At 50.6% G+C, this 22,684-nt stretch overlaps 47 non-coding genes across 47 annotated transcripts; all 47 read left to right on the plus strand.

The window, feature by feature from the left end:
• Window positions 1-123: 123 nt before the first annotated feature.
• Window positions 124-196, plus strand: Trnak-uuu (transfer RNA lysine (anticodon UUU)). The gene has a single exon. It is a non-coding gene; the product is annotated as a tRNA-Lys (tRNA).
• Window positions 197-334: 138 nt separating this feature from the next.
• Trnas-cga (transfer RNA serine (anticodon CGA)) lies at window positions 335-416 on the plus strand. The gene has a single exon. It is a non-coding gene; the product is annotated as a tRNA-Ser (tRNA).
• A 725-nt stretch (window positions 417-1,141) lies between these two features.
• Trnas-aga (transfer RNA serine (anticodon AGA)) lies at window positions 1,142-1,223 on the plus strand. The gene has a single exon. It is a non-coding gene; the product is annotated as a tRNA-Ser (tRNA).
• A 344-nt stretch (window positions 1,224-1,567) lies between these two features.
• Window positions 1,568-1,640, plus strand: Trnak-uuu (transfer RNA lysine (anticodon UUU)). The gene has a single exon. It is a non-coding gene; the product is annotated as a tRNA-Lys (tRNA).
• Window positions 1,641-1,778: 138 nt separating this feature from the next.
• Trnas-cga (transfer RNA serine (anticodon CGA)) lies at window positions 1,779-1,860 on the plus strand. The gene has a single exon. It is a non-coding gene; the product is annotated as a tRNA-Ser (tRNA).
• Window positions 1,861-2,585: 725 nt separating this feature from the next.
• On the plus strand, window positions 2,586-2,667 carry Trnas-aga (transfer RNA serine (anticodon AGA)). Its single transcript has one exon. It is a non-coding gene; the product is annotated as a tRNA-Ser (tRNA).
• A 344-nt stretch (window positions 2,668-3,011) lies between these two features.
• On the plus strand, window positions 3,012-3,084 carry Trnak-uuu (transfer RNA lysine (anticodon UUU)). The gene has a single exon. It is a non-coding gene; the product is annotated as a tRNA-Lys (tRNA).
• A 138-nt stretch (window positions 3,085-3,222) lies between these two features.
• On the plus strand, window positions 3,223-3,304 carry Trnas-cga (transfer RNA serine (anticodon CGA)). Its single transcript has one exon. It is a non-coding gene; the product is annotated as a tRNA-Ser (tRNA).
• A 736-nt stretch (window positions 3,305-4,040) lies between these two features.
• Window positions 4,041-4,122, plus strand: Trnas-aga (transfer RNA serine (anticodon AGA)). Its single transcript has one exon. It is a non-coding gene; the product is annotated as a tRNA-Ser (tRNA).
• A 344-nt stretch (window positions 4,123-4,466) lies between these two features.
• Window positions 4,467-4,539, plus strand: Trnak-uuu (transfer RNA lysine (anticodon UUU)). Its single transcript has one exon. It is a non-coding gene; the product is annotated as a tRNA-Lys (tRNA).
• A 138-nt stretch (window positions 4,540-4,677) lies between these two features.
• On the plus strand, window positions 4,678-4,759 carry Trnas-cga (transfer RNA serine (anticodon CGA)). The gene has a single exon. It is a non-coding gene; the product is annotated as a tRNA-Ser (tRNA).
• A 736-nt stretch (window positions 4,760-5,495) lies between these two features.
• Window positions 5,496-5,577, plus strand: Trnas-aga (transfer RNA serine (anticodon AGA)). Its single transcript has one exon. It is a non-coding gene; the product is annotated as a tRNA-Ser (tRNA).
• Window positions 5,578-5,921: 344 nt separating this feature from the next.
• On the plus strand, window positions 5,922-5,994 carry Trnak-uuu (transfer RNA lysine (anticodon UUU)). Its single transcript has one exon. It is a non-coding gene; the product is annotated as a tRNA-Lys (tRNA).
• A 138-nt stretch (window positions 5,995-6,132) lies between these two features.
• On the plus strand, window positions 6,133-6,214 carry Trnas-cga (transfer RNA serine (anticodon CGA)). Its single transcript has one exon. It is a non-coding gene; the product is annotated as a tRNA-Ser (tRNA).
• Window positions 6,215-6,949: 735 nt separating this feature from the next.
• Window positions 6,950-7,031, plus strand: Trnas-aga (transfer RNA serine (anticodon AGA)). The gene has a single exon. It is a non-coding gene; the product is annotated as a tRNA-Ser (tRNA).
• Window positions 7,032-7,375: 344 nt separating this feature from the next.
• Window positions 7,376-7,448, plus strand: Trnak-uuu (transfer RNA lysine (anticodon UUU)). Its single transcript has one exon. It is a non-coding gene; the product is annotated as a tRNA-Lys (tRNA).
• Window positions 7,449-7,586: 138 nt separating this feature from the next.
• Trnas-cga (transfer RNA serine (anticodon CGA)) lies at window positions 7,587-7,668 on the plus strand. Its single transcript has one exon. It is a non-coding gene; the product is annotated as a tRNA-Ser (tRNA).
• A 736-nt stretch (window positions 7,669-8,404) lies between these two features.
• Window positions 8,405-8,486, plus strand: Trnas-aga (transfer RNA serine (anticodon AGA)). The gene has a single exon. It is a non-coding gene; the product is annotated as a tRNA-Ser (tRNA).
• Window positions 8,487-8,840: 354 nt separating this feature from the next.
• On the plus strand, window positions 8,841-8,913 carry Trnak-uuu (transfer RNA lysine (anticodon UUU)). The gene has a single exon. It is a non-coding gene; the product is annotated as a tRNA-Lys (tRNA).
• Window positions 8,914-9,051: 138 nt separating this feature from the next.
• Window positions 9,052-9,133, plus strand: Trnas-cga (transfer RNA serine (anticodon CGA)). The gene has a single exon. It is a non-coding gene; the product is annotated as a tRNA-Ser (tRNA).
• A 725-nt stretch (window positions 9,134-9,858) lies between these two features.
• Window positions 9,859-9,940, plus strand: Trnas-aga (transfer RNA serine (anticodon AGA)). Its single transcript has one exon. It is a non-coding gene; the product is annotated as a tRNA-Ser (tRNA).
• A 344-nt stretch (window positions 9,941-10,284) lies between these two features.
• Trnak-uuu (transfer RNA lysine (anticodon UUU)) lies at window positions 10,285-10,357 on the plus strand. The gene has a single exon. It is a non-coding gene; the product is annotated as a tRNA-Lys (tRNA).
• Window positions 10,358-10,495: 138 nt separating this feature from the next.
• Window positions 10,496-10,577, plus strand: Trnas-cga (transfer RNA serine (anticodon CGA)). The gene has a single exon. It is a non-coding gene; the product is annotated as a tRNA-Ser (tRNA).
• Window positions 10,578-11,302: 725 nt separating this feature from the next.
• On the plus strand, window positions 11,303-11,384 carry Trnas-aga (transfer RNA serine (anticodon AGA)). Its single transcript has one exon. It is a non-coding gene; the product is annotated as a tRNA-Ser (tRNA).
• Window positions 11,385-11,728: 344 nt separating this feature from the next.
• Window positions 11,729-11,801, plus strand: Trnak-uuu (transfer RNA lysine (anticodon UUU)). Its single transcript has one exon. It is a non-coding gene; the product is annotated as a tRNA-Lys (tRNA).
• A 138-nt stretch (window positions 11,802-11,939) lies between these two features.
• Window positions 11,940-12,021, plus strand: Trnas-cga (transfer RNA serine (anticodon CGA)). Its single transcript has one exon. It is a non-coding gene; the product is annotated as a tRNA-Ser (tRNA).
• Window positions 12,022-12,746: 725 nt separating this feature from the next.
• Window positions 12,747-12,828, plus strand: Trnas-aga (transfer RNA serine (anticodon AGA)). The gene has a single exon. It is a non-coding gene; the product is annotated as a tRNA-Ser (tRNA).
• A 344-nt stretch (window positions 12,829-13,172) lies between these two features.
• Window positions 13,173-13,245, plus strand: Trnak-uuu (transfer RNA lysine (anticodon UUU)). The gene has a single exon. It is a non-coding gene; the product is annotated as a tRNA-Lys (tRNA).
• Window positions 13,246-13,383: 138 nt separating this feature from the next.
• Window positions 13,384-13,465, plus strand: Trnas-cga (transfer RNA serine (anticodon CGA)). Its single transcript has one exon. It is a non-coding gene; the product is annotated as a tRNA-Ser (tRNA).
• A 736-nt stretch (window positions 13,466-14,201) lies between these two features.
• On the plus strand, window positions 14,202-14,283 carry Trnas-aga (transfer RNA serine (anticodon AGA)). Its single transcript has one exon. It is a non-coding gene; the product is annotated as a tRNA-Ser (tRNA).
• A 345-nt stretch (window positions 14,284-14,628) lies between these two features.
• On the plus strand, window positions 14,629-14,701 carry Trnak-uuu (transfer RNA lysine (anticodon UUU)). The gene has a single exon. It is a non-coding gene; the product is annotated as a tRNA-Lys (tRNA).
• A 138-nt stretch (window positions 14,702-14,839) lies between these two features.
• On the plus strand, window positions 14,840-14,921 carry Trnas-cga (transfer RNA serine (anticodon CGA)). The gene has a single exon. It is a non-coding gene; the product is annotated as a tRNA-Ser (tRNA).
• A 725-nt stretch (window positions 14,922-15,646) lies between these two features.
• Window positions 15,647-15,728, plus strand: Trnas-aga (transfer RNA serine (anticodon AGA)). Its single transcript has one exon. It is a non-coding gene; the product is annotated as a tRNA-Ser (tRNA).
• A 344-nt stretch (window positions 15,729-16,072) lies between these two features.
• Trnak-uuu (transfer RNA lysine (anticodon UUU)) lies at window positions 16,073-16,145 on the plus strand. Its single transcript has one exon. It is a non-coding gene; the product is annotated as a tRNA-Lys (tRNA).
• A 138-nt stretch (window positions 16,146-16,283) lies between these two features.
• Trnas-cga (transfer RNA serine (anticodon CGA)) lies at window positions 16,284-16,365 on the plus strand. The gene has a single exon. It is a non-coding gene; the product is annotated as a tRNA-Ser (tRNA).
• A 725-nt stretch (window positions 16,366-17,090) lies between these two features.
• Trnas-aga (transfer RNA serine (anticodon AGA)) lies at window positions 17,091-17,172 on the plus strand. The gene has a single exon. It is a non-coding gene; the product is annotated as a tRNA-Ser (tRNA).
• A 344-nt stretch (window positions 17,173-17,516) lies between these two features.
• Window positions 17,517-17,589, plus strand: Trnak-uuu (transfer RNA lysine (anticodon UUU)). Its single transcript has one exon. It is a non-coding gene; the product is annotated as a tRNA-Lys (tRNA).
• A 138-nt stretch (window positions 17,590-17,727) lies between these two features.
• On the plus strand, window positions 17,728-17,809 carry Trnas-cga (transfer RNA serine (anticodon CGA)). Its single transcript has one exon. It is a non-coding gene; the product is annotated as a tRNA-Ser (tRNA).
• Window positions 17,810-18,545: 736 nt separating this feature from the next.
• Trnas-aga (transfer RNA serine (anticodon AGA)) lies at window positions 18,546-18,627 on the plus strand. The gene has a single exon. It is a non-coding gene; the product is annotated as a tRNA-Ser (tRNA).
• Window positions 18,628-18,971: 344 nt separating this feature from the next.
• On the plus strand, window positions 18,972-19,044 carry Trnak-uuu (transfer RNA lysine (anticodon UUU)). The gene has a single exon. It is a non-coding gene; the product is annotated as a tRNA-Lys (tRNA).
• Window positions 19,045-19,182: 138 nt separating this feature from the next.
• On the plus strand, window positions 19,183-19,264 carry Trnas-cga (transfer RNA serine (anticodon CGA)). Its single transcript has one exon. It is a non-coding gene; the product is annotated as a tRNA-Ser (tRNA).
• Window positions 19,265-19,989: 725 nt separating this feature from the next.
• On the plus strand, window positions 19,990-20,071 carry Trnas-aga (transfer RNA serine (anticodon AGA)). The gene has a single exon. It is a non-coding gene; the product is annotated as a tRNA-Ser (tRNA).
• Window positions 20,072-20,415: 344 nt separating this feature from the next.
• Trnak-uuu (transfer RNA lysine (anticodon UUU)) lies at window positions 20,416-20,488 on the plus strand. The gene has a single exon. It is a non-coding gene; the product is annotated as a tRNA-Lys (tRNA).
• A 138-nt stretch (window positions 20,489-20,626) lies between these two features.
• Trnas-cga (transfer RNA serine (anticodon CGA)) lies at window positions 20,627-20,708 on the plus strand. Its single transcript has one exon. It is a non-coding gene; the product is annotated as a tRNA-Ser (tRNA).
• A 725-nt stretch (window positions 20,709-21,433) lies between these two features.
• On the plus strand, window positions 21,434-21,515 carry Trnas-aga (transfer RNA serine (anticodon AGA)). The gene has a single exon. It is a non-coding gene; the product is annotated as a tRNA-Ser (tRNA).
• Window positions 21,516-21,859: 344 nt separating this feature from the next.
• Window positions 21,860-21,932, plus strand: Trnak-uuu (transfer RNA lysine (anticodon UUU)). Its single transcript has one exon. It is a non-coding gene; the product is annotated as a tRNA-Lys (tRNA).
• A 138-nt stretch (window positions 21,933-22,070) lies between these two features.
• On the plus strand, window positions 22,071-22,152 carry Trnas-cga (transfer RNA serine (anticodon CGA)). The gene has a single exon. It is a non-coding gene; the product is annotated as a tRNA-Ser (tRNA).
• The last annotated feature ends 532 nt before the right edge of the window (window positions 22,153-22,684 follow it).

A 22,684-nucleotide genomic window follows, 5' to 3' on the forward strand; every position in this document is an offset into this window, starting at 1 on the left:
GTTTATAGACAGCAGTCAGACGACGTTTTAATAGTAACAGCTCCACGCAACGACTACCCAACAGTAAAGGACATGAGGCAATGTGTCAGTATGCCTAAAGGGAGGGGTGTTCAGGTAACGTGAGCCCGGATAGCTCAGTCGGTAGAGCATTAGGCTTTTAACCTAAGGGTCCAGGGTTCAAGTCCCTGTTCGGGCGGAAATTTTAATACCTTGGTAGCCGCACGTCTCGTAGCGGTGTAAGCACTACGGAAAAGAATGCTGCTACGCCGTTTCCTGGCACTGCAGTGCTTTAAACAGTAGCAGTTGCATGTGTCGGGAGGATCTTCCGCTACTGGCAGTCGTGGCCGAGTGGTTAAGGCGTCTGACTCGAAATCAGATTCCCTCTGGGAGCGTAGGTTCGAATCCTACCGGCTGCGTGTGATTTTGCGTAAAAACGAGCAGAAATTTTCGCACACATGTGACATGCGTGGGTGAAAGCGGATCCAAACCAGTGACACCATTCTCAACAAGACGGAAATTTATGTTTCAGAATACTGTTTCGCGACGGCCGCTGTCTGTTGCGGCTCTCGGTTTACCTCGCACGGACGCTAGTACTGCAGAAATCAGTCGCAGGCCCACGAACGCGCCCCCGTCATTTTGTCGCGCCGTCGCCGTGTTCGTGAGTACGCAGATGTGCTTCAAAGTGTTGGACAGAGCGAGCATTCATTTCTTGTTAAGAATCGCAATTCAATTCATTCGAGTGTGGCAAAAGCAGTGGTGCAGCGTTTTCCTTTCTTAAGATCTCGCAGCTGCTTGCAAGTATGTCCATCGTTTAAGACGACAGAAAAGTAGCGTCAGCGGGAAGTCGGTGAAGTCGCCATTGGAGCCATAAGCCAGTAATTACGACACGCGAATCACTCAAACACCATGCAGCATGTACCACAATGCTCGGCCGAGGGACCGGGTAGCTCAGCCGGTAGAGCGCTAGACTTTCAACCAAAGGGTCCCGGGTTCAAACCCCCGTCCAGGCCAAAATTGATACACTGTCGTAACGGCTAATGTGCTGGCAACGGAAGCACTACAGAAACGAGTGAGGCCATGTCGTGTTCTTACGTCAGATTGCTTGAAAAGTTGCACTTGCCGAGAGACGCTTCTGCGACCGGCAGTCGTGGCCGAGTGGTTAAGGCGTCTGACTAGAAATCAGATTCCCTCTGGGAGCGTAGGTTCGAGTCCTACCGACTGCGTCCTTTTTTGTGTCAAGAGGTGAAGAACATCTCCAACGGAACCGTGAAATGAGCGAATACGTGGGAAACACTGCATTCGAGACGCTTGTGAATTTTACAATTGTCCAGTGAGTGTCGACAAAACACGTAGCTCCTCTGCTGAGACGTACAAACTGCTGCAATTTCACTTTACATCGTGTGTCAGCTTTCTTCGATAGTCTGTTACGACCCTAGCGTAATGAGTTTATAGACAGCAGTCAGACGACGTTTTAATAGTAACAGCTCCACGCAACGACTACCCAACAGTAAAGGACATGAGGCAATGTGTCAGTATGCCTAAAGGGAGGGGTGATCAGGTAACGTGAGCCCGGATAGCTCAGTCGGTAGAGCATTAGGCTTTTAACCTAAGGGTCCAGGGTTCAAGTCCCTGTTCGGGCGGAAATTTTAATACCTTGGTAGCCGCACGTCTCGTAGCGGTGTAAGCACTACGGAAAAGAATGCTGCTACGCCGTTTCCTGGCACTGCAGTGCTTTAAACAGTAGCAGTTGCATGTGTCGGGAGGATCTTCCGCTACTGGCAGTCGTGGCCGAGTGGTTAAGGCGTCTGACTCGAAATCAGATTCCCTCTGGGAGCGTAGGTTCGAATCCTACCGGCTGCGTGTGATTTTGCGTAAAAACGAGCAGAAATTTTCGCACACATGTGACATGCGTGGGTGAAAGCGGATCCAAACCAGTGACACCATTCTCAACAAGACGGAAATTTATGTTTCAGAATACTGTTTCGCGACGGCCGCTGTCTGTTGCGGCTCTCGGTTTACCTCGCACGGACGCTAGTACTGCAGAAATCAGTCGCAGGCCCACGAACGCGCCCCCGTCATTTTGTCGCGCCGTCGCCGTGTTCGTGAGTACGCAGATGTGCTTCAAAGTGTTGGACAGAGCGAGCATTCATTTCTTGTTAAGAATCGCAATTCAATTCATTCGAGTGTGGCAAAAGCAGTGGTGCAGCGTTTTCCTTTCTTAAGATCTCGCAGCTGCTTGCAAGTATGTCCATCGTTTAAGACGACAGAAAAGTAGCGTCAGCGGGAAGTCGGTGAAGTCGCCATTGGAGCCATAAGCCAGTAATTACGACACGCGAATCACTCAAACACCATGCAGCATGTACCACAATGCTCGGCCGAGGGACCGGGTAGCTCAGCCGGTAGAGCGCTAGACTTTCAACCAAAGGGTCCCGGGTTCAAACCCCCGTCCAGGCCAAAATTGATACACTGTCGTAACGGCTAATGTGCTGGCAACGGAAGCACTACAGAAACGAGTGAGGCCATGTCGTGTTCTTACGTCAGATTGCTTGAAAAGTTGCACTTGCCGAGAGACGCTTCTGCGACCGGCAGTCGTGGCCGAGTGGTTAAGGCGTCTGACTAGAAATCAGATTCCCTCTGGGAGCGTAGGTTCGAGTCCTACCGACTGCGTCCTTTGTTGTGTCAAGAGGTGAAGAACATCTCCAACGGAACCGTGAAATGAGCGAATACGTGGGAAACACTGCATTCGAGACGCTTGTGAATTTTACAATTGTCCAGTGAGTGTCGACAAAACACGTAGCTCCTCTGCTGAGACGTACAAACTGCTGCAATTTCACTTTACATCGTGTGTCAGCTTTCTTCGATAGTCTGTTACGACCCTAGCGTAATGAGTTTATAGACAGCAGTCAGACGACGTTTTAATAGTAACAGCTCCACGCAACGACTACCCAACAGTAAAGGACATGAGGCAATGTGTCAGTATGCCTAAAGGGAGGGGTGTTCAGGTAACGTGAGCCCGGATAGCTCAGTCGGTAGAGCATTAGGCTTTTAACCTAAGGGTCCAGGGTTTAAGTCCCTGTTCGGGCGGAAATTTTAATACCTTGGTAGCCGCACGTCTCGTAGCGGTGTAAGCACTACGGAAAAGAATGCTGCTACGCCGTTTCCTGGCACTGCAGTGCTTTAAACAGTAGCAGTTGCATGTGTCGGGAGGATCTTCCGCTACTGGCAGTCGTGGCCGAGTGGTTAAGGCGTCTGACTCGAAATCAGATTCCCTCTGGGAGCGTAGGTTCGAATCCTACCGGCTGCGTGTGATTTTGCGTAAAAACGAGCAGAAATTTTCGCACACATGTGACATGCGTGGGTGAAAGCGGATCCAAACCAGTGACACCATTCTCAACAAGACGGAAATTTATGTTTCAGAATACTGTTTCGCGACGGCCGCTGTCTGTTGCGGCTCTCGGTTTACCTCGCACGGACGCTAGTACTGCAGAAATCAGTCGCAGGCCCACGAACGCGCCCCCGTCATTTTGTCGCGCCGTCGCCGTGTTCGTGAGTACGCAGATGTGCTTCAAAGTGTTGGACAGAGCGAGCATTCATTTCTTGTTAAGAATCGCAATTCAATTCATTCGAGTGTGGCAAAAGCAGTGGTGCAGCGTTTTCCTTTCTTAAGATCTCGCAGCTGCTTGCAAGTATGTCCATCGTTTAAGACGACAGAAAAGTAGCGTCAGCGGTGCGTCAGTGGGAAGTCGGTGAAGTCGCCATTGGAGCCATAAGCCAGTAATTACGACACGCGAATCACTCAAACACCATGCAGCATGTACCACAATGCTCGGCCGAGGGACCGGGTAGCTCAGCCGGTAGAGCGCTAGACTTTCAACCAAAGGGTCCCGGGTTCAAACCCCCGTCCAGGCCAAAATTGATACACTGTCGTAACGGCTAATGTGCTGGCAACGGAAGCACTACAGAAACGAGTGAGGCCATGTCGTGTTCTTACGTCAGATTGCTTGAAAAGTTGCACTTGCCGAGAGACGCTTCTGCGACCGGCAGTCGTGGCCGAGTGGTTAAGGCGTCTGACTAGAAATCAGATTCCCTCTGGGAGCGTAGGTTCGAGTCCTACCGACTGCGTCCTTTGTTGTGTCAAGAGGTGAAGAACATCTCCAACGGAACCGTGAAATGAGCGAATACGTGGGAAACACTGCATTCGAGACGCTTGTGAATTTTACAATTGTCCAGTGAGTGTCGACAAAACACGTAGCTCCTCTGCTGAGACGTACAAACTGCTGCAATTTCACTTTACATCGTGTGTCAGCTTTCTTCGATAGTCTGTTACGACCCTAGCGTAATGAGTTTATAGACAGCAGTCAGACGACGTTTTAATAGTAACAGCTCCACGCAACGACTACCCAACAGTAAAGGACATGAGGCAATGTGTCAGTATGCCTAAAGGGAGGGGTGTTCAGGTAACGTGAGCCCGGATAGCTCAGTCGGTAGAGCATTAGGCTTTTAACCTAAGGGTCCAGGGTTCAAGTCCCTGTTCGGGCGGAAATTTTAATACCTTGGTAGCCGCACGTCTCGTAGCGGTGTAAGCACTACGGAAAAGAATGCTGCTACGCCGTTTCCTGGCACTGCAGTGCTTTAAACAGTAGCAGTTGCATGTGTCGGGAGGATCTTCCGCTACTGGCAGTCGTGGCCGAGTGGTTAAGGCGTCTGACTCGAAATCAGATTCCCTCTGGGAGCGTAGGTTCGAATCCTACCGGCTGCGTGTGATTTTGCGTAAAAACGAGCAGAAATTTTCGCACACATGTGACATGCGTGGGTGAAAGCGGATCCAAACCAGTGACACCATTCTCAACAAGACGGAAATTTATGTTTCAGAATACTGTTTCGCGACGGCCGCTGTCTGTTGCGGCTCTCGGTTTACCTCGCACGGACGCTAGTACTGCAGAAATCAGTCGCAGGCCCACGAACGCGCCCCCGTCATTTTGTCGCGCCGTCGCCGTGTTCGTGAGTACGCAGATGTGCTTCAAAGTGTTGGACAGAGCGAGCATTCATTTCTTGTTAAGAATCGCAATTCAATTCATTCGAGTGTGGCAAAAGCAGTGGTGCAGCGTTTTCCTTTCTTAAGATCTCGCAGCTGCTTGCAAGTATGTCCATCGTTTAAGACGACAGAAAAGTAGCGTCAGCGGTGCGTCAGTGGGAAGTCGGTGAAGTCGCCATTGGAGCCATAAGCCAGTAATTACGACACGCGAATCACTCAAACACCATGCAGCATGTACCACAATGCTCGGCCGAGGGACCGGGTAGCTCAGCCGGTAGAGCGCTAGACTTTCAACCAAAGGGTCCCGGGTTCAAACCCCCGTCCAGGCCAAAATTGATACACTGTCGTAACGGCTAATGTGCTGGCAACGGAAGCACTACAGAAACGAGTGAGGCCATGTCGTGTTCTTACGTCAGATTGCTTGAAAAGTTGCACTTGCCGAGAGACGCTTCTGCGACCGGCAGTCGTGGCCGAGTGGTTAAGGCGTCTGACTAGAAATCAGATTCCCTCTGGGAGCGTAGGTTCGAGTCCTACCGACTGCGTCCTTTGTTGTGTCAAGAGGTGAAGAACATCTCCAACGGAACCGTGAAATGAGCGAATACGTGGGAAACACTGCATTCGAGACGCTTGTGAATTTTACAATTGTCCAGTGAGTGTCGACAAAACACGTAGCTCCTCTGCTGAGACGTACAAACTGCTGCAATTTCACTTTACATCGTGTGTCAGCTTTCTTCGATAGTCTGTTACGACCCTAGCGTAATGAGTTTATAGACAGCAGTCAGACGACGTTTTAATAGTAACAGCTCCACGCAACGACTACCCAACAGTAAAGGACATGAGGCAATGTGTCAGTATGCCTAAAGGGAGGGGTGTTCAGGTAACGTGAGCCCGGATAGCTCAGTCGGTAGAGCATTAGGCTTTTAACCTAAGGGTCCAGGGTTCAAGTCCCTGTTCGGGCGGAAATTTTAATACCTTGGTAGCCGCACGTCTCGTAGCGGTGTAAGCACTACGGAAAAGAATGCTGCTACGCCGTTTCCTGGCACTGCAGTGCTTTAAACAGTAGCAGTTGCATGTGTCGGGAGGATCTTCCGCTACTGGCAGTCGTGGCCGAGTGGTTAAGGCGTCTGACTCGAAATCAGATTCCCTCTGGGAGCGTAGGTTCGAATCCTACCGGCTGCGTGTGATTTTGCGTAAAAACGAGCAGAAATTTTCGCACACATGTGACATGCGTGGGTGAAAGCGGATCCAAACCAGTGACACCATTCTCAACAAGACGGAAATTTATGTTTCAGAATACTGTTTCGCGACGGCCGCTGTCTGTTGCGGCTCTCGGTTTACCTCGCACGGACGCTAGTACTGCAGAAATCAGTCGCAGGCCCACGAACGCGCCCCCGTCATTTTGTCGCGCCGTCGCCGTGTTCGTGAGTACGCAGATGTGCTTCAAAGTGTTGGACAGAGCGAGCATTCATTTCTTGTTAAGAATCGCAATTCAATTCATTCGAGTGTGGCAAAAGCAGTGGTGCAGCGTTTTCCTTTCTTAAGATCTCGCAGCTGCTTGCAAGTATGTCCATCGTTTAAGACGACAGAAAAGTAGCGTCAGCGGTGCGTCAGTGGAAGTCGGTGAAGTCGCCATTGGAGCCATAAGCCAGTAATTACGACACGCGAATCACTCAAACACCATGCAGCATGTACCACAATGCTCGGCCGAGGGACCGGGTAGCTCAGCCGGTAGAGCGCTAGACTTTCAACCAAAGGGTCCCGGGTTCAAACCCCCGTCCAGGCCAAAATTGATACACTGTCGTAACGGCTAATGTGCTGGCAACGGAAGCACTACAGAAACGAGTGAGGCCATGTCGTGTTCTTACGTCAGATTGCTTGAAAAGTTGCACTTGCCGAGAGACGCTTCTGCGACCGGCAGTCGTGGCCGAGTGGTTAAGGCGTCTGACTAGAAATCAGATTCCCTCTGGGAGCGTAGGTTCGAGTCCTACCGACTGCGTCCTTTGTTGTGTCAAGAGGTGAAGAACATCTCCAACGGAACCGTGAAATGAGCGAATACGTGGGAAACACTGCATTCGAGACGCTTGTGAATTTTACAATTGTCCAGTGAGTGTCGACAAAACACGTAGCTCCTCTGCTGAGACGTACAAACTGCTGCAATTTCACTTTACATCGTGTGTCAGCTTTCTTCGATAGTCTGTTACGACCCTAGCGTAATGAGTTTATAGACAGCAGTCAGACGACGTTTTAATAGTAACAGCTCCACGCAACGACTACCCAACAGTAAAGGACATGAGGCAATGTGTCAGTATGCCTAAAGGGAGGGGTGTTCAGGTAACGTGAGCCCGGATAGCTCAGTCGGTAGAGCATTAGGCTTTTAACCTAAGGGTCCAGGGTTCAAGTCCCTGTTCGGGCGGAAATTTTAATACCTTGGTAGCCGCACGTCTCGTAGCGGTGTAAGCACTACGGAAAAGAATGCTGCTACGCCGTTTCCTGGCACTGCAGTGCTTTAAACAGTAGCAGTTGCATGTGTCGGGAGGATCTTCCGCTACTGGCAGTCGTGGCCGAGTGGTTAAGGCGTCTGACTCGAAATCAGATTCCCTCTGGGAGCGTAGGTTCGAATCCTACCGGCTGCGTGTGATTTTGCGTAAAAACGAGCAGAAATTTTCGCACACATGTGACATGCGTGGGTGAAAGCGGATCCAAACCAGTGACACCATTCTCAACAAGACGGAAATTTATGTTTCAGAATACTGTTTCGCGACGGCCGCTGTCTGTTGCGGCTCTCGGTTTACCTCGCACGGACGCTAGTACTGCAGAAATCAGTCGCAGGCCCACGAACGCGCCCCCGTCATTTTGTCGCGCCGTCGCCGTGTTCGTGAGTACGCAGATGTGCTTCAAAGTGTTGGACAGAGCGAGCATTCATTTCTTGTTAAGAATCGCAATTCAATTCATTCGAGTGTGGCAAAAGCAGTGGTGCAGCGTTTTCCTTTCTTAAGATCTCGCAGCTGCTTGCAAGTATGTCCATCGTTTAAGACGACAGAAAAGTAGCGTCAGCGGTGCGTCAGTGGGAAGTCGGTGAAGTCGCCATTGGAGCCATAAGCCAGTAATTACGACACGCGAATCACTCAAACACCATGCAGCATGTACCACAATGCTCGGCCGAGGGACCGGGTAGCTCAGCCGGTAGAGCGCTAGACTTTCAACCAAAGGGTCCCGGGTTCAAACCCCCGTCCAGGCCAAAATTGATACACTGTCGTAACGGCTAATGTGCTGGCAACGGAAGCACTACAGAAACGAGTGAGGCCATGTCGTGTTCTTACGTCAGATTGCTTGAAAAGTTGCACTTGCCGAGAGACGCTTCTGCGACCGGCAGTCGTGGCCGAGTGGTTAAGGCGTCTGACTAGAAATCAGATTCCCTCTGGGAGCGTAGGTTCGAGTCCTACCGACTGCGTCCTTTGTCGTCCTTTGTTGTGTCAAGAGGTGAAGAACATCTCCAACGGAACCGTGAAATGAGCGAATACGTGGGAAACACTGCATTCGAGACGCTTGTGAATTTTACAATTGTCCAGTGAGTGTCGACAAAACACGTAGCTCCTCTGCTGAGACGTACAAACTGCTGCAATTTCACTTTACATCGTGTGTCAGCTTTCTTCGATAGTCTGTTACGACCCTAGCGTAATGAGTTTATAGACAGCAGTCAGACGACGTTTTAATAGTAACAGCTCCACGCAACGACTACCCAACAGTAAAGGACATGAGGCAATGTGTCAGTATGCCTAAAGGGAGGGGTGTTCAGGTAACGTGAGCCCGGATAGCTCAGTCGGTAGAGCATTAGGCTTTTAACCTAAGGGTCCAGGGTTCAAGTCCCTGTTCGGGCGGAAATTTTAATACCTTGGTAGCCGCACGTCTCGTAGCGGTGTAAGCACTACGGAAAAGAATGCTGCTACGCCGTTTCCTGGCACTGCAGTGCTTTAAACAGTAGCAGTTGCATGTGTCGGGAGGATCTTCCGCTACTGGCAGTCGTGGCCGAGTGGTTAAGGCGTCTGACTCGAAATCAGATTCCCTCTGGGAGCGTAGGTTCGAATCCTACCGGCTGCGTGTGATTTTGCGTAAAAACGAGCAGAAATTTTCGCACACATGTGACATGCGTGGGTGAAAGCGGATCCAAACCAGTGACACCATTCTCAACAAGACGGAAATTTATGTTTCAGAATACTGTTTCGCGACGGCCGCTGTCTGTTGCGGCTCTCGGTTTACCTCGCACGGACGCTAGTACTGCAGAAATCAGTCGCAGGCCCACGAACGCGCCCCCGTCATTTTGTCGCGCCGTCGCCGTGTTCGTGAGTACGCAGATGTGCTTCAAAGTGTTGGACAGAGCGAGCATTCATTTCTTGTTAAGAATCGCAATTCAATTCATTCGAGTGTGGCAAAAGCAGTGGTGCAGCGTTTTCCTTTCTTAAGATCTCGCAGCTGCTTGCAAGTATGTCCATCGTTTAAGACGACAGAAAAGTAGCGTCAGCGGGAAGTCGGTGAAGTCGCCATTGGAGCCATAAGCCAGTAATTACGACACGCGAATCACTCAAACACCATGCAGCATGTACCACAATGCTCGGCCGAGGGACCGGGTAGCTCAGCCGGTAGAGCGCTAGACTTTCAACCAAAGGGTCCCGGGTTCAAACCCCCGTCCAGGCCAAAATTGATACACTGTCGTAACGGCTAATGTGCTGGCAACGGAAGCACTACAGAAACGAGTGAGGCCATGTCGTGTTCTTACGTCAGATTGCTTGAAAAGTTGCACTTGCCGAGAGACGCTTCTGCGACCGGCAGTCGTGGCCGAGTGGTTAAGGCGTCTGACTAGAAATCAGATTCCCTCTGGGAGCGTAGGTTCGAGTCCTACCGACTGCGTCCTTTGTTGTGTCAAGAGGTGAAGAACATCTCCAACGGAACCGTGAAATGAGCGAATACGTGGGAAACACTGCATTCGAGACGCTTGTGAATTTTACAATTGTCCAGTGAGTGTCGACAAAACACGTAGCTCCTCTGCTGAGACGTACAAACTGCTGCAATTTCACTTTACATCGTGTGTCAGCTTTCTTCGATAGTCTGTTACGACCCTAGCGTAATGAGTTTATAGACAGCAGTCAGACGACGTTTTAATAGTAACAGCTCCACGCAACGACTACCCAACAGTAAAGGACATGAGGCAATGTGTCAGTATGCCTAAAGGGAGGGGTGTTCAGGTAACGTGAGCCCGGATAGCTCAGTCGGTAGAGCATTAGGCTTTTAACCTAAGGGTCCAGGGTTCAAGTCCCTGTTCGGGCGGAAATTTTAATACCTTGGTAGCCGCACGTCTCGTAGCGGTGTAAGCACTACGGAAAAGAATGCTGCTACGCCGTTTCCTGGCACTGCAGTGCTTTAAACAGTAGCAGTTGCATGTGTCGGGAGGATCTTCCGCTACTGGCAGTCGTGGCTGAGTGGTTAAGGCGTCTGACTCGAAATCAGATTCCCTCTGGGAGCGTAGGTTCGAATCCTACCGGCTGCGTGTGATTTTGCGTAAAAACGAGCAGAAATTTTCGCACACATGTGACATGCGTGGGTGAAAGCGGATCCAAACCAGTGACACCATTCTCAACAAGACGGAAATTTATGTTTCAGAATACTGTTTCGCGACGGCCGCTGTCTGTTGCGGCTCTCGGTTTACCTCGCACGGACGCTAGTACTGCAGAAATCAGTCGCAGGCCCACGAACGCGCCCCCGTCATTTTGTCGCGCCGTCGCCGTGTTCGTGAGTACGCAGATGTGCTTCAAAGTGTTGGACAGAGCGAGCATTCATTTCTTGTTAAGAATCGCAATTCAATTCATTCGAGTGTGGCAAAAGCAGTGGTGCAGCGTTTTCCTTTCTTAAGATCTCGCAGCTGCTTGCAAGTATGTCCATCGTTTAAGACGACAGAAAAGTAGCGTCAGCGGGAAGTCGGTGAAGTCGCCATTGGAGCCATAAGCCAGTAATTACGACACGCGAATCACTCAAACACCATGCAGCATGTACCACAATGCTCGGCCGAGGGACCGGGTAGCTCAGCCGGTAGAGCGCTAGACTTTCAACCAAAGGGTCCCGGGTTCAAACCCCCGTCCAGGCCAAAATTGATACACTGTCGTAACGGCTAATGTGCTGGCAACGGAAGCACTACAGAAACGAGTGAGGCCATGTCGTGTTCTTACGTCAGATTGCTTGAAAAGTTGCACTTGCCGAGAGACGCTTCTGCGACCGGCAGTCGTGGCCGAGTGGTTAAGGCGTCTGACTAGAAATCAGATTCCCTCTGGGAGCGTAGGTTCGAGTCCTACCGACTGCGTCCTTTGTTGTGTCAAGAGGTGAAGAACATCTCCAACGGAACCGTGAAATGAGCGAATACGTGGGAAACACTGCATTCGAGACGCTTGTGAATTTTACAATTGTCCAGTGAGTGTCGACAAAACACGTAGCTCCTCTGCTGAGACGTACAAACTGCTGCAATTTCACTTTACATCGTGTGTCAGCTTTCTTCGATAGTCTGTTACGACCCTAGCGTAATGAGTTTATAGACAGCAGTCAGACGACGTTTTAATAGTAACAGCTCCACGCAACGACTACCCAACAGTAAAGGACATGAGGCAATGTGTCAGTATGCCTAAAGGGAGGGGTGATCAGGTAACGTGAGCCCGGATAGCTCAGTCGGTAGAGCATTAGGCTTTTAACCTAAGGGTCCAGGGTTCAAGTCCCTGTTCGGGCGGAAATTTTAATACCTTGGTAGCCGCACGTCTCGTAGCGGTGTAAGCACTACGGAAAAGAATGCTGCTACGCCGTTTCCTGGCACTGCAGTGCTTTAAACAGTAGCAGTTGCATGTGTCGGGAGGATCTTCCGCTACTGGCAGTCGTGGCCGAGTGGTTAAGGCGTCTGACTCGAAATCAGATTCCCTCTGGGAGCGTAGGTTCGAATCCTACCGGCTGCGTGTGATTTTGCGTAAAAACGAGCAGAAATTTTCGCACACATGTGACATGCGTGGGTGAAAGCGGATCCAAACCAGTGACACCATTCTCAACAAGACGGAAATTTATGTTTCAGAATACTGTTTCGCGACGGCCGCTGTCTGTTGCGGCTCTCGGTTTACCTCGCACGGACGCTAGTACTGCAGAAATCAGTCGCAGGCCCACGAACGCGCCCCCGTCATTTTGTCGCGCCGTCGCCGTGTTCGTGAGTACGCAGATGTGCTTCAAAGTGTTGGACAGAGCGAGCATTCATTTCTTGTTAAGAATCGCAATTCAATTCATTCGAGTGTGGCAAAAGCAGTGGTGCAGCGTTTTCCTTTCTTAAGATCTCGCAGCTGCTTGCAAGTATGTCCATCGTTTAAGACGACAGAAAAGTAGCGTCAGCGGGAAGTCGGTGAAGTCGCCATTGGAGCCATAAGCCAGTAATTACGACACGCGAATCACTCAAACACCATGCAGCATGTACCACAATGCTCGGCCGAGGGACCGGGTAGCTCAGCCGGTAGAGCGCTAGACTTTCAACCAAAGGGTCCCGGGTTCAAACCCCCGTCCAGGCCAAAATTGATACACTGTCGTAACGGCTAATGTGCTGGCAACGGAAGCACTACAGAAACGAGTGAGGCCATGTCGTGTTCTTACGTCAGATTGCTTGAAAAGTTGCACTTGCCGAGAGACGCTTCTGCGACCGGCAGTCGTGGCCGAGTGGTTAAGGCGTCTGACTAGAAATCAGATTCCCTCTGGGAGCGTAGGTTCGAGTCCTACCGACTGCGTCCTTTTTTGTGTCAAGAGGTGAAGAACATCTCCAACGGAACCGTGAAATGAGCGAATACGTGGGAAACACTGCATTCGAGACGCTTGTGAATTTTACAATTGTCCAGTGAGTGTCGACAAAACACGTAGCTCCTCTGCTGAGACGTACAAACTGCTGCAATTTCACTTTACATCGTGTGTCAGCTTTCTTCGATAGTCTGTTACGACCCTAGCGTAATGAGTTTATAGACAGCAGTCAGACGACGTTTTAATAGTAACAGCTCCACGCAACGACTACCCAACAGTAAAGGACATGAGGCAATGTGTCAGTATGCCTAAAGGGAGGGGTGATCAGGTAACGTGAGCCCGGATAGCTCAGTCGGTAGAGCATTAGGCTTTTAACCTAAGGGTCCAGGGTTCAAGTCCCTGTTCGGGCGGAAATTTTAATACCTTGGTAGCCGCACGTCTCGTAGCGGTGTAAGCACTACGGAAAAGAATGCTGCTACGCCGTTTCCTGGCACTGCAGTGCTTTAAACAGTAGCAGTTGCATGTGTCGGGAGGATCTTCCGCTACTGGCAGTCGTGGCCGAGTGGTTAAGGCGTCTGACTCGAAATCAGATTCCCTCTGGGAGCGTAGGTTCGAATCCTACCGGCTGCGTGTGATTTTGCGTAAAAACGAGCAGAAATTTTCGCACACATGTGACATGCGTGGGTGAAAGCGGATCCAAACCAGTGACACCATTCTCAACAAGACGGAAATTTATGTTTCAGAATACTGTTTCGCGACGGCCGCTGTCTGTTGCGGCTCTCGGTTTACCTCGCACGGACGCTAGTACTGCAGAAATCAGTCGCAGGCCCACGAACGCGCCCCCGTCATTTTGTCGCGCCGTCGCCGTGTTCGTGAGTACGCAGATGTGCTTCAAAGTGTTGGACAGAGCGAGCATTCATTTCTTGTTAAGAATCGCAATTCAATTCATTCGAGTGTGGCAAAAGCAGTGGTGCAGCGTTTTCCTTTCTTAAGATCTCGCAGCTGCTTGCAAGTATGTCCATCGTTTAAGACGACAGAAAAGTAGCGTCAGCGGTGCGTCAGTGGGAAGTCGGTGAAGTCGCCATTGGAGCCATAAGCCAGTAATTACGACACGCGAATCACTCAAACACCATGCAGCATGTACCACAATGCTCGGCCGAGGGACCGGGTAGCTCAGCCGGTAGAGCGCTAGACTTTCAACCAAAGGGTCCCGGGTTCAAACCCCCGTCCAGGCCAAAATTGATACACTGTCGTAACGGCTAATGTGCTGGCAACGGAAGCACTACAGAAACGAGTGAGGCCATGTCGTGTTCTTACGTCAGATTGCTTGAAAAGTTGCACTTGCCGAGAGACGCTTCTGTGACCGGCAGTCGTGGCCGAGTGGTTAAGGCGTCTGACTAGAAATCAGATTCCCTCTGGGAGCGTAGGTTCGAGTCCTACCGACTGCGTCCTTTTTTTGTGTCAAGAGGTGAAGAACATCTCCAACGGAACCGTGAAATGAGCGAATACGTGGGAAACACTGCATTCGAGACGCTTGTGAATTTTACAATTGTCCAGTGAGTGTCGACAAAACACGTAGCTCCTCTGCTGAGACGTACAAACTGCTGCAATTTCACTTTACATCGTGTGTCAGCTTTCTTCGATAGTCTGTTACGACCCTAGCGTAATGAGTTTATAGACAGCAGTCAGACGACGTTTTAATAGTAACAGCTCCACGCAACGACTACCCAACAGTAAAGGACATGAGGCAATGTGTCAGTATGCCTAAAGGGAGGGGTGTTCAGGTAACGTGAGCCCGGATAGCTCAGTCGGTAGAGCATTAGGCTTTTAACCTAAGGGTCCAGGGTTCAAGTCCCTGTTCGGGCGGAAATTTTAATACCTTGGTAGCCGCACGTCTCGTAGCGGTGTAAGCACTACGGAAAAGAATGCTGCTACGCCGTTTCCTGGCACTGCAGTGCTTTAAACAGTAGCAGTTGCATGTGTCGGGAGGATCTTCCGCTACTGGCAGTCGTGGCCGAGTGGTTAAGGCGTCTGACTCGAAATCAGATTCCCTCTGGGAGCGTAGGTTCGAATCCTACCGGCTGCGTGTGATTTTGCGTAAAAACGAGCAGAAATTTTCGCACACATGTGACATGCGTGGGTGAAAGCGGATCCAAACCAGTGACACCATTCTCAACAAGACGGAAATTTATGTTTCAGAATACTGTTTCGCGACGGCCGCTGTCTGTTGCGGCTCTCGGTTTACCTCGCACGGACGCTAGTACTGCAGAAATCAGTCGCAGGCCCACGAACGCGCCCCCGTCATTTTGTCGCGCCGTCGCCGTGTTCGTGAGTACGCAGATGTGCTTCAAAGTGTTGGACAGAGCGAGCATTCATTTCTTGTTAAGAATCGCAATTCAATTCATTCGAGTGTGGCAAAAGCAGTGGTGCAGCGTTTTCCTTTCTTAAGATCTCGCAGCTGCTTGCAAGTATGTCCATCGTTTAAGACGACAGAAAAGTAGCGTCAGCGGGAAGTCGGTGAAGTCGCCATTGGAGCCATAAGCCAGTAATTACGACACGCGAATCACTCAAACACCATGCAGCATGTACCACAATGCTCGGCCGAGGGACCGGGTAGCTCAGCCGGTAGAGCGCTAGACTTTCAACCAAAGGGTCCCGGGTTCAAACCCCCGTCCAGGCCAAAATTGATACACTGTCGTAACGGCTAATGTGCTGGCAACGGAAGCACTACAGAAACGAGTGAGGCCATGTCGTGTTCTTACGTCAGATTGCTTGAAAAGTTGCACTTGCCGAGAGACGCTTCTGCGACCGGCAGTCGTGGCCGAGTGGTTAAGGCGTCTGACTAGAAATCAGATTCCCTCTGGGAGCGTAGGTTCGAGTCCTACCGACTGCGTCCTTTTTTGTGTCAAGAGGTGAAGAACATCTCCAACGGAACCGTGAAATGAGCGAATACGTGGGAAACACTGCATTCGAGACGCTTGTGAATTTTACAATTGTCCAGTGAGTGTCGACAAAACACGTAGCTCCTCTGCTGAGACGTACAAACTGCTGCAATTTCACTTTACATCGTGTGTCAGCTTTCTTCGATAGTCTGTTACGACCCTAGCGTAATGAGTTTATAGACAGCAGTCAGACGACGTTTTAATAGTAACAGCTCCACGCAACGACTACCCAACAGTAAAGGACATGAGGCAATGTGTCAGTATGCCTAAAGGGAGGGGTGATCAGGTAACGTGAGCCCGGATAGCTCAGTCGGTAGAGCATTAGGCTTTTAACCTAAGGGTCCAGGGTTCAAGTCCCTGTTCGGGCGGAAATTTTAATACCTTGGTAGCCGCACGTCTCGTAGCGGTGTAAGCACTACGGAAAAGAATGCTGCTACGCCGTTTCCTGGCACTGCAGTGCTTTAAACAGTAGCAGTTGCATGTGTCGGGAGGATCTTCCGCTACTGGCAGTCGTGGCCGAGTGGTTAAGGCGTCTGACTCGAAATCAGATTCCCTCTGGGAGCGTAGGTTCGAATCCTACCGGCTGCGTGTGATTTTGCGTAAAAACGAGCAGAAATTTTCGCACACATGTGACATGCGTGGGTGAAAGCGGATCCAAACCAGTGACACCATTCTCAACAAGACGGAAATTTATGTTTCAGAATACTGTTTCGCGACGGCCGCTGTCTGTTGCGGCTCTCGGTTTACCTCGCACGGACGCTAGTACTGCAGAAATCAGTCGCAGGCCCACGAACGCGCCCCCGTCATTTTGTCGCGCCGTCGCCGTGTTCGTGAGTACGCAGATGTGCTTCAAAGTGTTGGACAGAGCGAGCATTCATTTCTTGTTAAGAATCGCAATTCAATTCATTCGAGTGTGGCAAAAGCAGTGGTGCAGCGTTTTCCTTTCTTAAGATCTCGCAGCTGCTTGCAAGTATGTCCATCGTTTAAGACGACAGAAAAGTAGCGTCAGCGGGAAGTCGGTGAAGTCGCCATTGGAGCCATAAGCCAGTAATTACGACACGCGAATCACTCAAACACCATGCAGCATGTACCACAATGCTCGGCCGAGGGACCGGGTAGCTCAGCCGGTAGAGCGCTAGACTTTCAACCAAAGGGTCCCGGGTTCAAACCCCCGTCCAGGCCAAAATTGATACACTGTCGTAACGGCTAATGTGCTGGCAACGGAAGCACTACAGAAACGAGTGAGGCCATGTCGTGTTCTTACGTCAGATTGCTTGAAAAGTTGCACTTGCCGAGAGACGCTTCTGCGACCGGCAGTCGTGGCCGAGTGGTTAAGGCGTCTGACTAGAAATCAGATTCCCTCTGGGAGCGTAGGTTCGAGTCCTACCGACTGCGTCCTTTTTTGTGTCAAGAGGTGAAGAACATCTCCAACGGAACCGTGAAATGAGCGAATACGTGGGAAACACTGCATTCGAGACGCTTGTGAATTTTACAATTGTCCAGTGAGTGTCGACAAAACACGTAGCTCCTCTGCTGAGACGTACAAACTGCTGCAATTTCACTTTACATCGTGTGTCAGCTTTCTTCGATAGTCTGTTACGACCCTAGCGTAATGAGTTTATAGACAGCAGTCAGACGACGTTTTAATAGTAACAGCTCCACGCAACGACTACCCAACAGTAAAGGACATGAGGCAATGTGTCAGTATGCCTAAAGGGAGGGGTGATCAGGTAACGTGAGCCCGGATAGCTCAGTCGGTAGAGCATTAGGCTTTTAACCTAAGGGTCCAGGGTTCAAGTCCCTGTTCGGGCGGAAATTTTAATACCTTGGTAGCCGCACGTCTCGTAGCGGTGTAAGCACTACGGAAAAGAATGCTGCTACGCCGTTTCCTGGCACTGCAGTGCTTTAAACAGTAGCAGTTGCATGTGTCGGGAGGATCTTCCGCTACTGGCAGTCGTGGCCGAGTGGTTAAGGCGTCTGACTCGAAATCAGATTCCCTCTGGGAGCGTAGGTTCGAATCCTACCGGCTGCGTGTGATTTTGCGTAAAAACGAGCAGAAATTTTCGCACACATGTGACATGCGTGGGTGAAAGCGGATCCAAACCAGTGACACCATTCTCAACAAGACGGAAATTTATGTTTCAGAATACTGTTTCGCGACGGCCGCTGTCTGTTGCGGCTCTCGGTTTACCTCGCACGGACGCTAGTACTGCAGAAATCAGTCGCAGGCCCACGAACGCGCCCCCGTCATTTTGTCGCGCCGTCGCCGTGTTCGTGAGTACGCAGATGTGCTTCAAAGTGTTGGACAGAGCGAGCATTCATTTCTTGTTAAGAATCGCAATTCAATTCATTCGAGTGTGGCAAAAGCAGTGGTGCAGCGTTTTCCTTTCTTAAGATCTCGCAGCTGCTTGCAAGTATGTCCATCGTTTAAGACGACAGAAAAGTAGCGTCAGCGGTGCGTCAGTGGGAAGTCGGTGAAGTCGCCATTGGAGCCATAAGCCAGTAATTACGACACGCGAATCACTCAAACACCATGCAGCATGTACCACAATGCTCGGCCGAGGGACCGGGTAGCTCAGCCGGTAGAGCGCTAGACTTTCAACCAAAGGGTCCCGGGTTCAAACCCCCGTCCAGGCCAAAATTGATACACTGTCGTAACGGCTAATGTGCTGGCAACGGAAGCACTACAGAAACGAGTGAGGCCATGTCGTGTTCTTACGTCAGATTGCTTGAAAAGTTGCACTTGCCGAGAGACGCTTCTGCGACCGGCAGTCGTGGCCGAGTGGTTAAGGCGTCTGACTAGAAATCAGATTCCCTCTGGGAGCGTAGGTTCGAGTCCTACCGACTGCGTCCTTTGTTGTGTCAAGAGGTGAAGAACATCTCCAACGGAACCGTGAAATGAGCGAATACGTGGGAAACACTGCATTCGAGACGCTTGTGAATTTTACAATTGTCCAGTGAGTGTCGACAAAACACGTAGCTCCTCTGCTGAGACGTACAAACTGCTGCAATTTCACTTTACATCGTGTGTCAGCTTTCTTCGATAGTCTGTTACGACCCTAGCGTAATGAGTTTATAGACAGCAGTCAGACGACGTTTTAATAGTAACAGCTCCACGCAACGACTACCCAACAGTAAAGGACATGAGGCAATGTGTCAGTATGCCTAAAGGGAGGGGTGTTCAGGTAACGTGAGCCCGGATAGCTCAGTCGGTAGAGCATTAGGCTTTTAACCTAAGGGTCCAGGGTTCAAGTCCCTGTTCGGGCGGAAATTTTAATACCTTGGTAGCCGCACGTCTCGTAGCGGTGTAAGCACTACGGAAAAGAATGCTGCTACGCCGTTTCCTGGCACTGCAGTGCTTTAAACAGTAGCAGTTGCATGTGTCGGGAGGATCTTCCGCTACTGGCAGTCGTGGCCGAGTGGTTAAGGCGTCTGACTCGAAATCAGATTCCCTCTGGGAGCGTAGGTTCGAATCCTACCGGCTGCGTGTGATTTTGCGTAAAAACGAGCAGAAATTTTCGCACACATGTGACATGCGTGGGTGAAAGCGGATCCAAACCAGTGACACCATTCTCAACAAGACGGAAATTTATGTTTCAGAATACTGTTTCGCGACGGCCGCTGTCTGTTGCGGCTCTCGGTTTACCTCGCACGGACGCTAGTACTGCATAAATCAGTCGCAGGCCCACGAACGCGCCCCCGTCATTTTGTCGCGCCGTCGCCGTGTTCGTGAGTACGCAGATGTGCTTCAAAGTGTTGGACAGAGCGAGCATTCATTTCTTGTTAAGAATCGCAATTCAATTCATTCGAGTGTGGCAAAAGCAGTGGTGCAGCGTTTTCCTTTCTTAAGATCTCGCAGCTGCTTGCAAGTATGTCCATCGTTTAAGACGACAGAAAAGTAGCGTCAGCGGGAAGTCGGTGAAGTCGCCATTGGAGCCATAAGCCAGTAATTACGACACGCGAATCACTCAAACACCATGCAGCATGTACCACAATGCTCGGCCGAGGGACCGGGTAGCTCAGCCGGTAGAGCGCTAGACTTTCAACCAAAGGGTCCCGGGTTCAAACCCCCGTCCAGGCCAAAATTGATACACTGTCGTAACGGCTAATGTGCTGGCAACGGAAGCACTACAGAAACGAGTGAGGCCATGTCGTGTTCTTACGTCAGATTGCTTGAAAAGTTGCACTTGCCGAGAAACGCTTCTGCGACCGGCAGTCGTGGCCGAGTGGTTAAGGCGTCTGACTAGAAATCAGATTCCCTCTGGGAGCGTAGGTTCGAGTCCTACCGACTGCGTCCTTTGTTGTGTCAAGAGGTGAAGAACATCTCCAACGGAACCGTGAAATGAGCGAATACGTGGGAAACACTGCATTCGAGACGCTTGTGAATTTTACAATTGTCCAGTGAGTGTCGACAAAACACGTAGCTCCTCTGCTGAGACGTACAAACTGCTGCAATTTCACTTTACATCGTGTGTCAGCTTTCTTCGATAGTCTGTTACGACCCTAGCGTAATGAGTTTATAGACAGCAGTCAGACGACGTTTTAATAGTAACAGCTCCACGCAACGACTACCCAACAGTAAAGGACATGAGGCAATGTGTCAGTATGCCTAAAGGGAGGGGTGTTCAGGTAACGTGAGCCCGGATAGCTCAGTCGGTAGAGCATTAGGCTTTTAACCTAAGGGTCCAGGGTTCAAGTCCCTGTTCGGGCGGAAATTTTAATACCTTGGTAGCCGCACGTCTCGTAGCGGTGTAAGCACTACGGAAAAGAATGCTGCTACGCCGTTTCCTGGCACTGCAGTGCTTTAAACAGTAGCAGTTGCATGTGTCGGGAGGATCTTCCGCTACTGGCAGTCGTGGCCGAGTGGTTAAGGCGTCTGACTCGAAATCAGATTCCCTCTGGGAGCGTAGGTTCGAATCCTACCGGCTGCGTGTGATTTTGCGTAAAAACGAGCAGAAATTTTCGCACACATGTGACATGCGTGGGTGAAAGCGGATCCAAACCAGTGACACCATTCTCAACAAGACGGAAATTTATGTTTCAGAATACTGTTTCGCGACGGCCGCTGTCTGTTGCGGCTCTCGGTTTACCTCGCACGGACGCTAGTACTGCATAAATCAGTCGCAGGCCCACGAACGCGCCCCCGTCATTTTGTCGCGCCGTCGCCGTGTTCGTGAGTACGCAGATGTGCTTCAAAGTGTTGGACAGAGCGAGCATTCATTTCTTGTTAAGAATCGCAATTCAATTCATTCGAGTGTGGCAAAAGCAGTGGTGCAGCGTTTTCCTTTCTTAAGATCTCGCAGCTGCTTGCAAGTATGTCCATCGTTTAAGACGACAGAAAAGTAGCGTCAGCGGGAAGTCGGTGAAGTCGCCATTGGAGCCATAAGCCAGTAATTACGACACGCGAATCACTCAAACACCATGCAGCATGTACCACAATGCTCGGCCGAGGGACCGGGTAGCTCAGCCGGTAGAGCGCTAGACTTTCAACCAAAGGGTCCCGGGTTCAAACCCCCGTCCAGGCCAAAATTGATACACTGTCGTAACGGCTAATGTGCTGGCAACGGAAGCACTACAGAAACGAGTGAGGCCATGTCGTGTTCTTACGTCAGATTGCTTGAAAAGTTGCACTTGCCGAGAGACGCTTCTGCGACCGGCAGTCGTGGCCGAGTGGTTAAGGCGTCTGACTAGAAATCAGATTCCCTCTGGGAGCGTAGGTTCGAGTCCTACCGACTGCGTCCTTTTTTGTGTCAAGAGGTGAAGAACATCTCCAACGGAACCGTGAAATGAGCGAATACGTGGGAAACACTGCATTCGAGACGCTTGTGAATTTTACAATTGTCCAGTGAGTGTCGACAAAACACGTAGCTCCTCTGCTGAGACGTACAAACTGCTGCAATTTCACTTTACATCGTGTGTCAGCTTTCTTCGATAGTCTGTTACGACCCTAGCGTAATGAGTTTATAGACAGCAGTCAGACGACGTTTTAATAGTAACAGCTCCACGCAACGACTACCCAACAGTAAAGGACATGAGGCAATGTGTCAGTATGCCTAAAGGGAGGGGTGATCAGGTAACGTGAGCCCGGATAGCTCAGTCGGTAGAGCATTAGGCTTTTAACCTAAGGGTCCAGGGTTCAAGTCCCTGTTCGGGCGGAAATTTTAATACCTTGGTAGCCGCACGTCTCGTAGCGGTGTAAGCACTACGGAAAAGAATGCTGCTACGCCGTTTCCTGGCACTGCAGTGCTTTAAACAGTAGCAGTTGCATGTGTCGGGAGGATCTTCCGCTACTGGCAGTCGTGGCCGAGTGGTTAAGGCGTCTGACTCGAAATCAGATTCCCTCTGGGAGCGTAGGTTCGAATCCTACCGGCTGCGTGTGATTTTGCGTAAAAACGAGCAGAAATTTTCGCACACATGTGACATGCGTGGGTGAAAGCGGATCCAAACCAGTGACACCATTCTCAACAAGACGGAAATTTATGTTTCAGAATACTGTTTCGCGACGGCCGCTGTCTGTTGCGGCTCTCGGTTTACCTCGCACGGACGCTAGTACTGCAGAAATCAGTCGCAGGCCCACGAACGCGCCCCCGTCATTTTGTCGCGCCGTCGCCGTGTTCGTGAGTACGCAGATGTGCTTCAAAGTGTTGGACAGAGCGAGCATTCATTTCTTGTTAAGAATCGCAATTCAATTCATTCGAGTGTGGCAAAAGCAGTGGTGCAGCGTTTTCCTTTCTTAAGATCTCGCAGCTGCTTGCAAGTATGTCCATCGTTTAAGACGACAGAAAAGTAGCGTCAGCGGGAAGTCGGTGAAGTCGCCATTGGAGCCATAAGCCAGTAATTACGACACGCGAATCACTCAAACACCATGCAGCATGTACCACAATGCTCGGCCGAGGGACCGGGTAGC

This window comes from Schistocerca nitens, chromosome 4 (genome assembly GCF_023898315.1).
Source record: "Schistocerca nitens isolate TAMUIC-IGC-003100 chromosome 4, iqSchNite1.1, whole genome shotgun sequence".
Classification (NCBI taxonomy): Eukaryota; Metazoa; Arthropoda; class Insecta; order Orthoptera; family Acrididae; genus Schistocerca; species Schistocerca nitens.